We start from the raw sequence: 15,714 nt of genomic DNA on the forward strand, positions 1-15,714 counted from the left end.
CCACATTAGCCAACCTCCAGTATTCTAGCACCTCGCCTGTGGCTATCAATGATATAAATACCTCAGCAAGGGGCCCAGCAATCTCTTCCCTTGCTTCCCACAGACTTCTAGGGTACACCTGATCAGGTCTTGGGAATTTATCCACCTTTATGCATTTTAAGCTGTCCAGCACCTCCTCCTCTGTAATATGGACATTTTTCAAGATGTCGCCATTTATTTTCCCCACATTCTCTATCTTCCATACCCTTCTCCATAGTAAATACTGATGCAAAACACTTGTTTAGTATCTCCCCAATCTCCTGCGGTTCCACACATGGGCGGCCTTGCTGATCTTTAAGGGGCGCTATTCTCTCCCTAGTTACTCTTTTGTCCTTAATGTATTTGTAGAATCCCTTTGGATTCTCCTTAACCCTTTTTGCCAAAGCCATCTCATGTCCCCTTTTTGCCCTCCTGATTTCACTCTTAAGGACATTCCTACTGCCTTTAAATTCTTCTATTGTCTGTACCTGACATATGCTTCCATGTTTCTCTTGACCAAGACCTCAATTTCTCCAGCATTCCTTACACCTTTCAGCCTTGCCTTTCACTGTAACAGGAGTATACTGTCTCTGGGCTGTCATTATCTCATTTTGAAGGCTTTGCATTTTCCAGCCATCCCATTGCCTGCAAACATCTGCCCCCAATCAACTTTGCATAATACTGTCAAAATTGGCCTTCCTCCAATTGAGAACTTTAACTTTTAGATCTGATCTATCCTTTTCCATCACTATTTTAAAACGAATAGAATTATGGTCACTGGCCCCAACTGCTCCCCCACTGACATCATAGAGACATGCCCTGCCTTATTTCCCAAGAGTAGGTCAAGTTTTGCACCTTCTCTTGTAGGTACATCTATATACTGAATGAGAAACGTTTCTTGTACACACTTAACAAATTCCTCTTCACCCAAGCCTTAACACTATGGCAGTCCCAGTCTATGTTTAGAAAGTTAAAATCTCCTACCACAACCACCCTATTATTCTTACAGATAACTGTGATCTCCTTATATTTGTTTCTCAGTTTCTGCTGACTACTGGGGGGGTCTACAGTACAATCCCAATAAGGCAATCATCCCCTTCTTATTTCTAAGTCCAACTCAAATAATTTCACTGTACATATTCCCAGGAATATCCTTCCTAAGTACAGCCATAATGTTATCCTTAATCAAAATTGCCACTCTGCCTTGCCCCCCACCACCCCCACCCCCCGCTTTCTATCCTTCCTATAGCATCTATACCCTGGAACATTAAGCTGCCAGTACAGTCCATCCCTGAGTCACATCTCTGTAATTGTTATGATATCCCATTTCCATCTTCCCAACCATGTGCTGAGTTCATCTGTCTTGCCTATTAGGCCTCTTGCATTGAAATGAATGTAGTTTAATTTGTCAATCCTACCTCATTCTCTGGTTTGTTCCTGCCTGCCCTGATTGTTTGACTTACTCATTTCCCTAACTGTACCAGTCTCAGACTGATCTGTTTCCTCACTATCTCCCTAGGTCCCACTACCACTACCTGAAACCCACTCTACTCATTACTGTAGATTTACAAACAAAAAGAAACATTAAGGTTACACTCTAAAGAGCCACTTAGCTGCTCCCCTGCTGTGAACTGTCCTACACAGAATTCTCCAAGGTCAGCTGTGAATTTTAATGTTTGTTCATTTTTCTTAGATGACTCTGAAGTTCATAGTTACTTGAAGTCAAACAGCAGAACAGTCAACTGGGCAGATTCACTGCTGGGCAGGTTTACTTCTCCATTTGATTCACTTCCCATGTGGTCACTACCTTTGTCTCTGTTCCTGCTTTTTGAAGTACTGTTATTTTGATCTTTTTTCACGAAAGTTCCGAAACAATGCAACAGCTGATAAAACAATAACTACTGCCCCTATAATTTGAGGAAATCAGCTCCAATACTGAAAATATCTCAAAAAAGGAGCAGCTCTTACAGCCACAGATTTTTTTCCTGTCCTCCATCTTGGATTATCCAGAATCCTATATTTGTACATTTTATTTCTCCAAAGATAGGTCAGAGAAATGTCAAGTGCAGTTTGTTAGTGGCTGTTTAAACAGCAATAGCAGAACATTGAAAGGAAATGAAGTATGGTGCCCTACATAGGCTAGCAATGGAAGGAACTCTGGAGCTAAGTGTTCATCTGAAAATTGACTTGTGCTTTGTGCTTCACCAGGTACCTGACCATGCCACTTATTAAATAGTTGATCCACCTCACTAAAGAATGGGACATATTTCAGTACTTGCCAGTGACAAGTATTGCCTTTCTCATGTTCTCCTCTTGGACATCTACAGCAGCAAAATGAATTTTATAATATAGCGGGTAAGATGCTGTTTGATACAAAGATTTATGTGGAAAAGAAGACATTGGGTAAATTCTTCCCAAGCACTGAATCATAGGGGCATTGGCAAAAAAGTTGATATAATGGGGCAAGTTTGGGAAGACAGTGAGAGAAAACGCCCTTTGACCTTGCAGAGAGAAGGCCCCCATGAAACTGACTTCTTATTAGAATTTGTAAAACATATTTAATAATTATGCTAAATGTATGAAGTCTAATAGTGATTGAATAAATAGATAAATTAGTAAGAGCGATACCAGATTGAACTTGATCCTCATGTTGAAGTTTTTCAAAAATAACATTTTAAAACTTCACATTCATATTCATATATTCATACATGACTCCTCTGCTTCCTGACCAGTGAATTATAAAAAAAAACTTCTGTCTCTTTCATTTTGAAGAGTTTTTGTTTGCATTAAACAGTTGTTAGAAATGGTAAAGAAATATTCTATAAATATTACCCAGCGATTTTTGTTTAAATCTCTTTTGCATCAGAGATTGTACGTGTAGTATAGTGTATATTTATCTGTATGCTTGTGCAATAATGAAGAGGATTTTGAATGTATGTACAGGATTTTATTACATGGTCAGCCTAAACTCAATGAAAGTCAACGGCATTTTAAGCTGACATCCACCTCCTAATGACAGGGCTTGTTTGTAGTTTGTCAGCTGCAATAGACATGTGAGCTTACAGGTCTTAGGTTATAGCTACAGAGCTGTCTTATTCTATTTGTAACAGATTGCAAACCCAGCCAGATTTCATACCAAACAAGAATGAAAAAAAGTAATTGAATATATGGAAAGAAAAAAAGTCTAAGATTTGTCTAAAAATAATGGATTTTAAAGTGGAGGTTTTGATTTAAATCAAATTCAATACTTTGAGTGACAAAGATCACTATCATCAATTTTTTTTTATGTTTTTGTTACCTTGCAATACTGTTCTTTGCAGCATTGTGTCAACAGAGCTATAAGGCTTTGCAGTGTTTCTAAGTGCAACCGATTGCAGAGAAATCTGTGAAACATAAATTTAAATTTTAAGTTGAAATATAGCCACATTGTTTTAACTTTGGATGAAAAAAAATTCAATGCGAATGCACGGCTTTTGTGTGAAAGTTTTAATTATGTCAGCCACGGTTCAGGTTGTAGCACGCTTGTCTCAGTTAGAAGGTTTTGGTTCAAGCCCCACAGCAGTGCCCCATATTAAACTTGTGCCATTCCCAGAACAACCTGTTTCCACACTATAGGGATTCTATGATTCTATGAACTCCGCTCAGTTGATATCTGAGGAAAGATTGAATCCTTTGTGTCTGCATCATCTTTACAGCGCTGCTATGGATCCAGATGGGTACTAGCATTTTGAGGATGCCCTGTCTATTTAAGGATATTTGCAGATGTCGAAGAGGGGAAGATGACATTGTGATTATCTGAGAGGGCCCTGGAGGACCTGCTCAAAAGGGTTGTGCAAAGGAGAAGCGTCCTTTTCCTGGAGGACCAGCAGAATCAACCTCACCATCAGACCCTGCCAACCTTATCCAAAGGTGCTACCTGGATCAGTGCCATCTCTATGTTCCAGAGGAGTAGCCAATAGTGCCGTAAGAAGGTCAATGACCTCCTCTGCTGTGCCAGGCTAAGTGCCGCTCTTTTCTCTCTGCTACCTCACACTCACTCTATCCCTTGTACTGCATCCACCTCCCAGCAGAGCTTACATTTTACCACTCTCATTGTAGCCTACAAAATCTTGTCTCGTCTGCTGTCCACACCCCCAACCCCCCACCAACATTGCACACCACAAATCCAGCATGCCCTCAGTGCTGCCTACTCCCTCCTTTGGAACACCTCACCAACTTTCTCCCACCTGCACCAGCAATTACAACTGTGTCGTCCACTTTCACCTCACTCAATCCCTCCCTTTTCTCTCCTTCCAGCAAAAGACAACACCTTACAGGGTAGAGACAGAGCCTGTATGGGTGGAGGCGTTATGACATAAAAACAGATAATCTATGTCCTTGCAAGAGAGGACAAGCAGTGTTCCTGGAGGAACACCGACATATCCACGTCCTACCAACCAACTAAGTACCATTCTTCATTCCACAGGAAGTCTTACAGTGACCCTGCTGTCAGTCTCATTCATCGTCCACCACATCTAACTACCGACCTCGAAGCCTTCTCTCTCTTTTGTATGGAAGATTCCAACGGGATATTTACTATGCGCAGTTAAAATGCTTCCTGCCCCAGAAGCCACCTCCTCAAACTGTGATGATGAGATTATTCAGGCCTTGGAGGAAACATCAGCAAGGCTGTTTCCTGCAGCTACCAGCTCAAATACTGACAACTCAGTGGGATGGGAATGTTAGGCTTAGAAACTGTGGGACCACAATCTGGTGAGCACCTCACTGTAACAGCTCTGCAACTGGCTGAAAACAAACAGTTCAGGTCCTTGGTGCGAAAAGGACTGCAGAATCCAGGTACTGCTCAGGCCCAGGCAGGAGAGGAACCTGTGGGGTTGGTGATCAATACATTAACACACACAGACACACAGACACACACACACACACACACACACACACATACACAGACAGACAGACCTCTTGGAAGAATCTACTCACTATTCTCCAGAGGTGGCCAGGTTCTTTACCTACAACCTACCTGCCCCTCTCTGGCCCCCTCAAACCCCTTCAAGAGGGGTCCACTTGCCTCTGACAACTCTTGAAAGGTTTTAGTATCTGGTGCATCAGGGAAAGTTAGGCTCCTAATAATTGAAAAATCTACTGGTCCACAAGCTTTTAGGAGAATTACTCGTTGCATTTCATCTGCTCCAATATCATTTGCCCAGAAAAAATAATGCATACTTTCCACATACCAGGCCCAGTCTTCAATTGCAGGAATAACTCCACAGAGGCCGGTATCCCATCACCAAGTCACTCTTTATTTACACGGGCAAAGTCTTTAACTCTGATCCAGCTTCCTCAGGGCCAGCACTTAGAGTGAACAGGACGTCAGACACTCCTGTTTACACTTGTCAACCAGGACAGATTAACAGCCCCACTCAGGGAACTCATACTCAATGAGGTCTACCTGGCTGACCTAGTTACGAACACTACAGATGAGGTGCCAATTAAAATTTTAAAAAAATGTTAACCAGGCCAATAATTTAGGTGCTACCACTGCGTCAAATCTCTAATGTTGGAGATTGTGTGGATCATGACCATGATGCCTTAACTTGCTGGTATTGCAACTGCAGAGGCATTAGATGAGCATCTTTGTGAGCTCCAACAGTGAAATCGCCTCCAACATTCTATCCAAAGGTCCATATAAAGAATGTGCATTTAGATGAGGTAATAAAGTGCTGCAAAAGCCCATGAAATTGTAGCCCAGCAAATGTTAGAAGGTCAAGACAGAAAGAAAAAAATACTTTTAATGCTGAACAGTTTGGTTTTCTGTGCCTCAGGAAGCAGAAGGGAGGAGCTGGCTGCAGCATGGAAACTGCATTTCCAGCAATGCTTATGTAGCAAGAGGAACAGGTGTGCTTTTCTCTGTGATCTCCACCTCAATCAAATCTGTAAAAGCCTCCAGCAATCAGAAAATCACCCACAATCCTACGGGTGATCTAATATCCTCCTGATGTGCTTACTGGCCTATAATGTCCTCTGACACATTCCCCCACCTGAAACACCCTCTATGTCCTTGAGGCGTACTTCCTGATCATTCAACTTCCAAAGACTCCTGGATCCTTCCATGGTGTCCCTCTGATCTTTCCGCCATTTTCAATGATGTCTTCTTGACTCTATTCTCTGTATAGAAACATAGTAGGACAGTTTGCCATAAAGACCTCTTACCTTTAAAATGTTATCACATAGTGAGCAATGTATCTTTAAAACAAGCTTAATTCTGTCATAAAAATGAATTCCGTAAATGTTTGGATAGAGGAGAAGATAGTTGGAGAGGAGACAGACAGGTCAAAGAGGCGGGGATGGAGCCAGTAAAGGTGAGTGTAGGTGGGGAGGTAGGGAGGAGATAGGTCAGTTCAGGGAGGACGGACAGGTCAAGGGGGCGGAATGAAATTAGTAGGTAGGAGATGGGGTTGGGGCTTGAGGTGGGAGGAGGGGATAGGTGGGAGGAAGGACAGGTTAGGGAGGCAGGGACAAGCTGGGCTGGTTTTGGGATGCGGTAGGGGGAGGAGAGATTTTGAAGCTTGTGAAGTCCACATTGATACCACTGGGCTGCAGGGTTCGCAAGCGGAATATGAGGTGCTGTTCCTGCAACCTTCGGGTGGCATCGTTGTGGCACTGCAGGAGGCCCAGGATGGACATGTCGTCTGAGGAATGGGAGGGGGAGTTGAAATGGTTCGCGATTGGGAGGTGCAGTTGTTTAGTGCGAACCGAGTGTAGGTGTTCTGCAAAGCGGTCCCCAAGCCTCCGCTTGGTTTCCCCGATGTAGAGGAGGCCGCAAAGGGAACAGCGGATGCAGTATACTACATTAGCAGATGTGCAGGTGAACATCTGCTTGATGTGGAAAGTCTTCTTGGGGCCTGGGATGGGGGTGAGGGGGGAGGTGTAGGGGCAGGTGTAGCACTTCCTGCGGTTGCAGGGAAAAGTGCCGGGTGTGGTAGGGCTGGAGGGGAGTGTGGAGCGGACAAGGGAGTCATGGAGAGAGTGGTCCTTCTGGAAAGCAGATAAGGGTGGGGAGGGAAAAGTGTCTTTGGTGGTGGGGTCGGATTGCAGATGGCGGAAGTGTCAGAGGATGATGCGTTGGATCCGGAGGTTGGTGGGGTGGTACGTGAGGATGATGGGGATTCTGTTTTGGTTATTATTGCGGGGACGGGGTGTGAGGGATGAGTTGCGGGAAATGTGGGAGACACAGTCTCCCAACACTTCCGCCATCTGCAATCCGACCCCACCACCAAAGACATTTTTCCCTCCCCACCCTTATCTGCTTTCCAGAGGGACCACTCTCTCCGTGACTCCCTTGTCCGCTCCACACTCCCTTCCAGCCCCATCACACCCGGCACTTTTCCCTACAACCGCAGAAAGTTCTACACCTGCCCCTACACCTACCCCCTCACCCCCAACCCAGGCCCCAAGAAGACTTTCCACATCAAGCAGATGTTCACCTGCACATCTGCTAATGTGGTATACTGTATCCGCTGTTCCCGTTGTGGCCTCCTCTACATCGGGGAAACCAAGCGGAGTTTTGGGGACCGCTTTGCAAAGCACCTACGCTTGGTTTGCACTAAACAACTGCACCTCCCACTCGCGAACCATTTCAACTCCCCCTCCCGTTCCTCAGACGACATGTCCATCCTGGGCCTCCTGCAGTACCACAATGATGCCACCCGAAGGTTGCAGGAACAGCACCTCATATTCCGCTTGGGAACCCTGCAGTCCAATGGTATCAATGTGGACTTCACAAGCTTCAAAATCTCCCCTCCCACTACCGCATCCCAAAACCAGCCCAGCTCGTCCCTGCCTCCCGAACCTGTCCTTACTCCCACCTATCCCCTCCTCCCACCTCAAGCCCCACCCCCATCTCCTACCTACTAACCTCATTCTGTCCCCTTGACCTGTCCATCCTCCCTGGACTGACGTATCCCCTCCCTACCTCCCCACCTATACTCACCTTTACTGGCTCCATCCCCGCCTCTTTGACCTGTCTGTCTCCTCTCCATCTATCTTCTCCTCTATCCATCTTCTATTCACCTGCCCCTCTCTCCCTATTTATTTCAGAACCCCCTTCCCCTTCCCTATTTCTGAAGAAGGGTCTAGGCCCGAAATGTCAGCCTTCCTGCTCCTCTGATGCTGCTTGGCCTGCTGTGTTCATCCAGCTCTACACCTTGTTATCTCAGATTCTCCAGCCTCTGCAGTTCCTACTATCTCCGTAAATGTTTGACTGTTTGCTAAGGTTCATTTCACTGAGTGTTCTCCCACTGAAGAATGAGTAGATCGCACCTGGAAATTCAATCTCGAAAATGTAGAAAAATGATTTATCAACAGTCGACAATTTCTAACAAAATCACATTGTTAGGAAATATATGCTTTAAAGCCGCACAATTCAACAATTGAAGAGGTGAGGATGTTTTTGATTGTAAAGGAAAAGAGACATTATTCCATATTTCAGGAAAAGTCACACATCATTGCCCTCTGCTCCCCAACCTCCACATCAACCCCTCCCTCAGGTGAAAGGAAGTCATCAAATTTAAAGGCCAAATGTTTATTTATCAAAAAATGTACTCCACTAAAACAATTTATAATATGCTCTCCTTTTGCTTGAAAATACAATCTAAGTGTTTGGCATTCATATTAGACAATGATATTTCCCAAAATATAAATGTAATCCATTATTATTACCAGAACAAAATAATGGCAGCAATGAGAAATGATGTATTTTCATGCTAACATTATTTTCAACACTATTTGTGAATTGCTGGTTGACCTTGAGCTGATACCTACTGCTATCTTTTTACAATGCTATTTAAAATAATTACAATTGCATGAAGTTGCAGGCTATTAGCAGAGAAATATTGATATGAAAATACTGATTTTGGGCATTAAGTGAAATTTTACTGAGGCACAAATTTCTAGCTTTACAGCAGTTGAATAAATCTCAAATATTTCAGTAGTATTCACAACAAAGATGATAAGGGAATATGTGCATGTCATTAACTGAACTCTCTATTGTGCAATGGATAATTCGAGATTGGATGGATAGATGGGTATCACTTGACTGGTGTATTGGACAGTAAGTGGTAATACATAATAGCCTTGAATTTCCAAGATTTGGATATAGATCTTTGGTGAAAGCACCTGGAAACTGTAGAAATTCAAAGTTTGTGCACAATATAACATGCAATTTCTGTAGTTGCTTCATTACTTTGTAATGTCATTCACAAACATTGAACATACAAATGGTTGATTCCACATTTGCTCCCCTGTTGTTTGTCTTATAAAACACAATTACACGTTTAGAACTAGCTCTGTAAAGTATTGGATAATTGAGTAAAATGGAAAAAGGTACTACCATATTTCTCAACCAGTCCCTTCATTTTCACTCCCCAGAACACTCAGGGATTGAGGAGAATTTCTGTGTGGTACATTTGAAAGGACATATTCGTGTTCTCTGATTAACCAAGTTGCCAAAATTTGTAATTTTTTTTTGTGGAACTAGCAATTACAGATTACAGAATTAGTGTTAAATTCTAGTCTTTTTCCATAGTACATAAATACTGTACCAAATTTACCTAATTACGCCATCACAGTGTGGATGTTAAATGCAAGCAAAATATCTCTGCAAATAGCTTAGAAATTATAGGCTGCAGCAAGTGGTACAACTGGGATGGCAGATAAATACTGCTGATGGTATGCAGTATGACACAAGTAAGACTCAGAAGGGTGTATCGGAGCAGTGTGATAGTGTAGGTGCCCTCTGCTTTTATGGAGGTTACAGACTAGACCTGTCATGTATTACTTATATTCACTGCAGAAAGATATAGTTGCAGCTGCCCAAAAGGTGCTGTCACATTAGGAATCTAATGGCCTTTTTCCGCAAGCAGATCTTGCGCTAACATTCAGAGTCCTGGGGGTGACATTTTAGCTGCTAAATCCTATTTTCTCACTTACATGGAGCTTTTGCTGATCCCCTTTTGACCTATGAATAAATACAGCCATTTTACAAAATAGAATCTCCCTAACATGACTGCAGAGAATTGTATCACTGTGAACATAGGAATTATAGTTAATAGCCTTTATGGTATTTTACCACCCTAAAGTCCTGTTCAGACAACAGTTTTGTTACTCCTATAAACTCAATGATGGTTATTTCAGAGAAAAAAACAACCTGACATCAGGGCAATAATTACACTTAAGTAACAATTCCTGAATTTCAGGTAGTGTCTGTTTCTATGGTAACACATACATATTAGATTTTTTCAAGTTTCTAATAAAACTTGCATTTAATGTGTGAATTATTTTACCAACAGTCATAAGTAAATTTGATGCTTCGTATGAATTGCTGAAAAATAATTACTCCCCATATTTCAGATCCCGTAAATGATAAAATCTAAATACTAAAAGCTGTTCGCTCTTAAGAGATTATCATTTTTCCAATTCAGAATATTAATCCAGTTGGTAATATCTTACTGATGCCCAATCTGGCCAATTACTGTCATACCAGCCTGCTCTCAAATATCAACAAAGTCATAAAGTGGCTTGGTGATAGTGCTGTCAAATGGCACATCACAGGAACAACCTACACAGAGATGCTTAGTTTGGGTTTCATGAGGGACACTTGTCTCCACATCTCATTACATTCTTGGTGCACACATTGGCAAAACAGCTGAATTCCAGAGGTGAGATGTGAGTACTTTCGATATCATTGCAGCATTTGGCCAAGAGGCATCTAGGTTAATGTAAACAAAATCAAAGTTGATGTGAATCAGGGGAAAATGTCCATTGGTTTGAGTCATGCTTTAGGCAAAGAAGATAATGTCAATGTATGAACCTGAGACATTAACTCTGCTCTCTCTCCATGGATACTGCCAGATCTGCTGATTTCCTCCAGCAATTTCTGTTTGCGTTCACATCCATAGTTTTTTTTTGCTTTATTACACAAATAACATGGTTGTTTTTGCTGGGGACCACTCATCCATGACAGTGTCATGGACTATGTCATCTTCACCTGCTTCCTCAATGACCTTTCCTGCAACTTACAGTCAGAGATGGGAATGTTAACTCTTGATTTCACATTCAGTATCATTGACAAATGTTCAGATACTGAAACAGTCATTATCACAAATTGTCTTTCTGCAAGACCTGAACAATCTGGTTTAAGCTGAGAAGTCGCAAGCTACATTTACACCAGACAATGACCATCTCCTGCAACAGAGAATCTATTAATCTCCCCTTGACGCTTCATGGAATTGCCATCTCTGAATTCCCCACTGTCAATATTATGGGCTTGCCATTGACCAGAAACTCATTTAGACAAGTGATACCGACTGTGGATAAAAGAGCAGGCCTGTGGCTAGAAACTTATCTCCAAACCCAAAGATATGCAGGTTAGGTGAATCGACCATGCTAAATTGTCCATAGTGTCCAGGGATGTACAGGCTAGTTGGATTAACCATGTGAAATGCAGGGTTACAGGGATAGGGTAGGGGCGCCGGTCTGGGTGGGATGCTCTTTGGACGATCGGTGTGCACTCAATGGACCAAATGGCCTGCTTCAACATTGTAGGGATTCTATGATTCCAATCCCTGAAAGTCTATTCTCCATCTATAAGGCATTTGTAGAGAGTGATGGGATACTGTCCACTCATTTCAATGACTACATGTTCAACAACACTCAAGAAGCTCAATACCATTTACAACAATCATAAAAAAAATCATTCTCTCCATCTCCAGTGCATAACAATAGCAACTGTGTGCCATCTACAAGATGTAGTGCAGTAACTCACAAAGTCTTCTTCTACGGCAGCTTATAAACCCGCGACTTCTATCACATAGCAGGATATGAGCAGCAGATGCGTGAGAACACCATCACCTGCAAGTTCTCCTTCAAATTAAAAAAAACCATCCTGACTTGGAAATATATCCTTCAATTCCTGGAACTCATTTCCTAGTAGTACAGTGGATGTAACTAGATGAGATGGATGATAACTGTTCAAGAAGGCAGCTTACCATTTCTTCTTAAGGGTATTTAACAACGTGAATAAATGCTGACCTTATCAATGATGCTCATAGCCCATAATTCTCACATCTTTCATCTAATGCTAAGTAGTGTACTAAAGTGCTTCCAATTAAGAAAATCAGTTGGCATTAGATAATTTCTAAGATGGTTTTCTTTTTGCGTCACTTTTCTTTATGGGAATTTGGTGATATTTGTTTTTTTTTAAAGGAACAAAATGAAGCAATATTCAGTTATATCCTAGTTAGCGAGGTATGTTAGATTTGAAGAGAAAAAGGTGAGAATGAAATTCACAGACCTTTTCAAATTCCATATGTCAAATCCACCATTTTGAACAAAACAATATGCTGGGAATACAGCTAGTGGAAGGAAATTACACCAAAATTATCAGATTGATTAATTATTCATGAATAAAGAATCCTACCATTCAAAATATATTTTTAAAAAAGTAATTAATTAGTGTAGTTTTTTTCTGAGATCTTCACACACGCTGGAAAGTGAGGAATATTATGCAATTAATTTGTTCAAATGTATTTTTAGCAGAGCCAAGGGAATCATCTCCTAAATCCACCAAATTCTTTCAGCTTCTTTTTCATTTTGTCCAATTACAAAGATTTATACTTTATATGTTTTAACAAATGCTTGCAATTGATGGTGAACCAATCAAATTAAACTGAAAGATTTATTTGTTTTGACAGGAATTGAATACCTTTATCCATTTTAAAAATATAACAGTAATCTTTCCATAAATTATCAAAGGATTTGTTTCTTGCTTCTTAGATGGTGGGCTTTGGTGGCCTGTTTTATATGAATCAGGAATTAGGCAGCTATGATCTCTTCAGGTATTTTCTTCTTATGGAGTATGTTGGGATTGAAATGACTTGCATCTACTGCAATCTGTTGGGTTCTGAGATGTTTCATAAACTCAATGCCCAATGTACAAACTCTGCCACAAGCAGAGTAAGTGGTGCTTGGAGGGTTGGGTAGATGGGTTGTACAGAGATATGTTGGCTCTGATGCCTCGACTTCACCTCTGCGTGTTCCCGATAAAATCTCTGTGTATTTGGTGCCTTCTCCAAATGAATCTTCTCCATTTTAGTTAGTCACATACCAGCATAACCCTGAGTATATTTCATCTCTTTGGGAATGCTTTGAGCACATCCCTAAAGTCTTTCCACTGTCTTCCTGGGAGATTCCTCCCGAGATCTCCGATCCCCATCAAGCTTGAAATGTAAGTATTGAAATACCAAGCAAGGCTTGGATTTTACTTTGTTCTGAAGTCCATTTGGTTGAATTCCCAACTAATATGCGGAGGTGCCGGTGTTGGACTGGGGTGGACAAAGTCAGAAGTCACGTGACACCAGGTTATAGTCCAAAAGTTTTTTTTTGGAATCACACAAGCTTTTGGAGTGCAACCCCTTCGTCAGGTGCAGTGAGAGAGCAAGGCACGCAGACACAGAGTTTATAGGTAGAGAGATCAATGATGGAGAGATCAGAAGATCATACAACTGGTGTGAATAGAGTGTCAGATGATAAGTCTCTGCAGGTGACCAAGAGTGTTAAGCATTATGTGAAGTGTTTATAAAGTCAATGTCAGTGCTGTGCTGTCATGACAATCAGGCAGAGCCACAGGAATATACAAAGGGTGACATCTCAGGTCAGACACTGAATTGTAGGGTGTGAGGCTTTGTTCAGAATCTGTCTCAGAGTTTTAACCTGGAATCAGGCTGGTTTTATTCTGAAAACTGGAATTTATAAGATGCCACACTGACTGTGACTGCAATTGTGTGTTTTTTCAACAAAATAGAATGTATCTGCAAATAAACAAACATCTTGGGTGAAATGATTCACCCCATAGATTTGTGTGTGTGTGTGTCTGTCTGTTTTTTTTCTGTGTGTGTCTATGTCTGTGTGCGAGACTGTGTATGCGTGAGTGTGTGTGTGTCTGTTTTTTTCAGTGTGTGTCTGTGTCTGTGTGTGGGAGACTGTGTGTGTGTGTCTGTGTGTGTCTGTGTCTGTGTGTGGGAGACTCTGTGTGTGTGTGTGTGTGTGTGTCTGTGTGTGTCTGTGTGTGTCTCTGTGCTTGAGAGGGTGTGTGTGTGACAGAGTGTAATGAGTAATTCAAAACTGTACAAACTAATTAAGGTAAAGATATCATAACAATTTATTAAGGTGATACTGTTAACACAGGACAGTAAGGAAGATTTTACATACATAGAGCAGTGTGGCGGGGTCGCCTGTAGCGCGACATGAACTCAAGAACATGGTTGAGGCCGTCTTCATGGGCACAAAACTTGGCTATTGGTTTCTGCTCAGAGATTCTGCGTTGTTGTGTACCTCAGAGTCTGCCTTGAAGGACACCAACCTGAAGATCAGAGGCTGAATGCCCTTGACCACTGAAGTGTTTTCCATCTGGTGATTGTTGCGCCGTGTCCATTCTAGACTTGTTGTAGCATCTGCATGGTCTCGCCAATGTACTGTGTCTTGGTAGACAAGATTGGCCGAGTCACATGAGTATCTGCCGTGTACGTGGTGGGTGGTATTCTCATGTGTGATGGTAGTGTCCATGTCAATGATCTGATATGTCTTACAAGGGTTGCTATGGCAGGATTGTGTAGTGTTATGGTCAATGTTGTCCTGAAGGCTGGCTAGTTTGCTGTGAATAATGGTCTGTTTAAAGTTTAGCGGTTGTTTGAGGACAAGAAGTGGAGGCGTGGGTAAGATCTTGGCAAGATGCTCTTCATCATTGATGACATGTTGAAGGCTGCAAAGAATATGGCGTAGCTTCTCCGCTCTGGGGCTGTACTGGATGATGAAGGGTACCCTATCAGTCATATCCTGTGTCTGTCTTCTGAGGAGGTCGTTGTGATTTTTCGCTGTGGCACGTTGGAACTGGCGATTGATGAGTTGAGCATTGTATCCCATTCTTATGACGGTGTCTTAAAACCTTCAGGAGTCCATCGCGTTCCTACTTATCTGAGCAGATCCTGTGTAAGCGCAGTTCTTATCCGTAGAGGATGGTTCTTTTAAATATGTCTCGGGTTGAAGCTAGAGAAGTGCGGCATCGTGAGGTTATCCGGGGGCTTGTGGTAGAGTGAGGTACTGAGGTGCCTGTCCTTGATGGAGATGCATGTGTCCAAGAATGAGATTCAATCTGAAGAGTAGTCCATGGTAAGTCTGATGGTGGGATGAAACTTGTCGATATTGTTCTGCAGTTGTTTCAGTGATTCCTCGCCATAGGACCAAAGGAAGAAAATGTTGTCAATATATCTGGTGTATAGCATTGGTCAAAGGTTCTGGAGAGCAAAGAAGTCTTGCTCGAACTTGTGCATGAAAGTGTTGGCATATTGGGGTGCAAATCTGGTCCCCATGGCTGTTCCATGTGTCTGGATGAAGAACTGGTTGTCAAAGGTGAAGACGTTGTAGTCGAGGATGAAGCAGATGAGTTGTAGGATAGCGTCTGGAAATTGGCAGTTGGTGGTATTTAATACTGAGGCTCTTGCAGTAAAGCCGTCGTCATGGATGATGCTGGTGTAGAGTGCCGAAATGTCCATTGTGACGAGGAATGTTCCTGGTACGACTGGTCCTTGGGTGCTGCAATGGTTCAGTGGTTAGCACTGCTGCCTCACAGAGCCAGGGGCCCGGGTT

Source organism: Rhincodon typus, chromosome 19, assembly GCF_021869965.1.
Source record: "Rhincodon typus isolate 14 chromosome 19, sRhiTyp1.1, whole genome shotgun sequence".
Taxonomy (NCBI): domain Eukaryota; kingdom Metazoa; phylum Chordata; class Chondrichthyes; order Orectolobiformes; family Rhincodontidae; genus Rhincodon; species Rhincodon typus.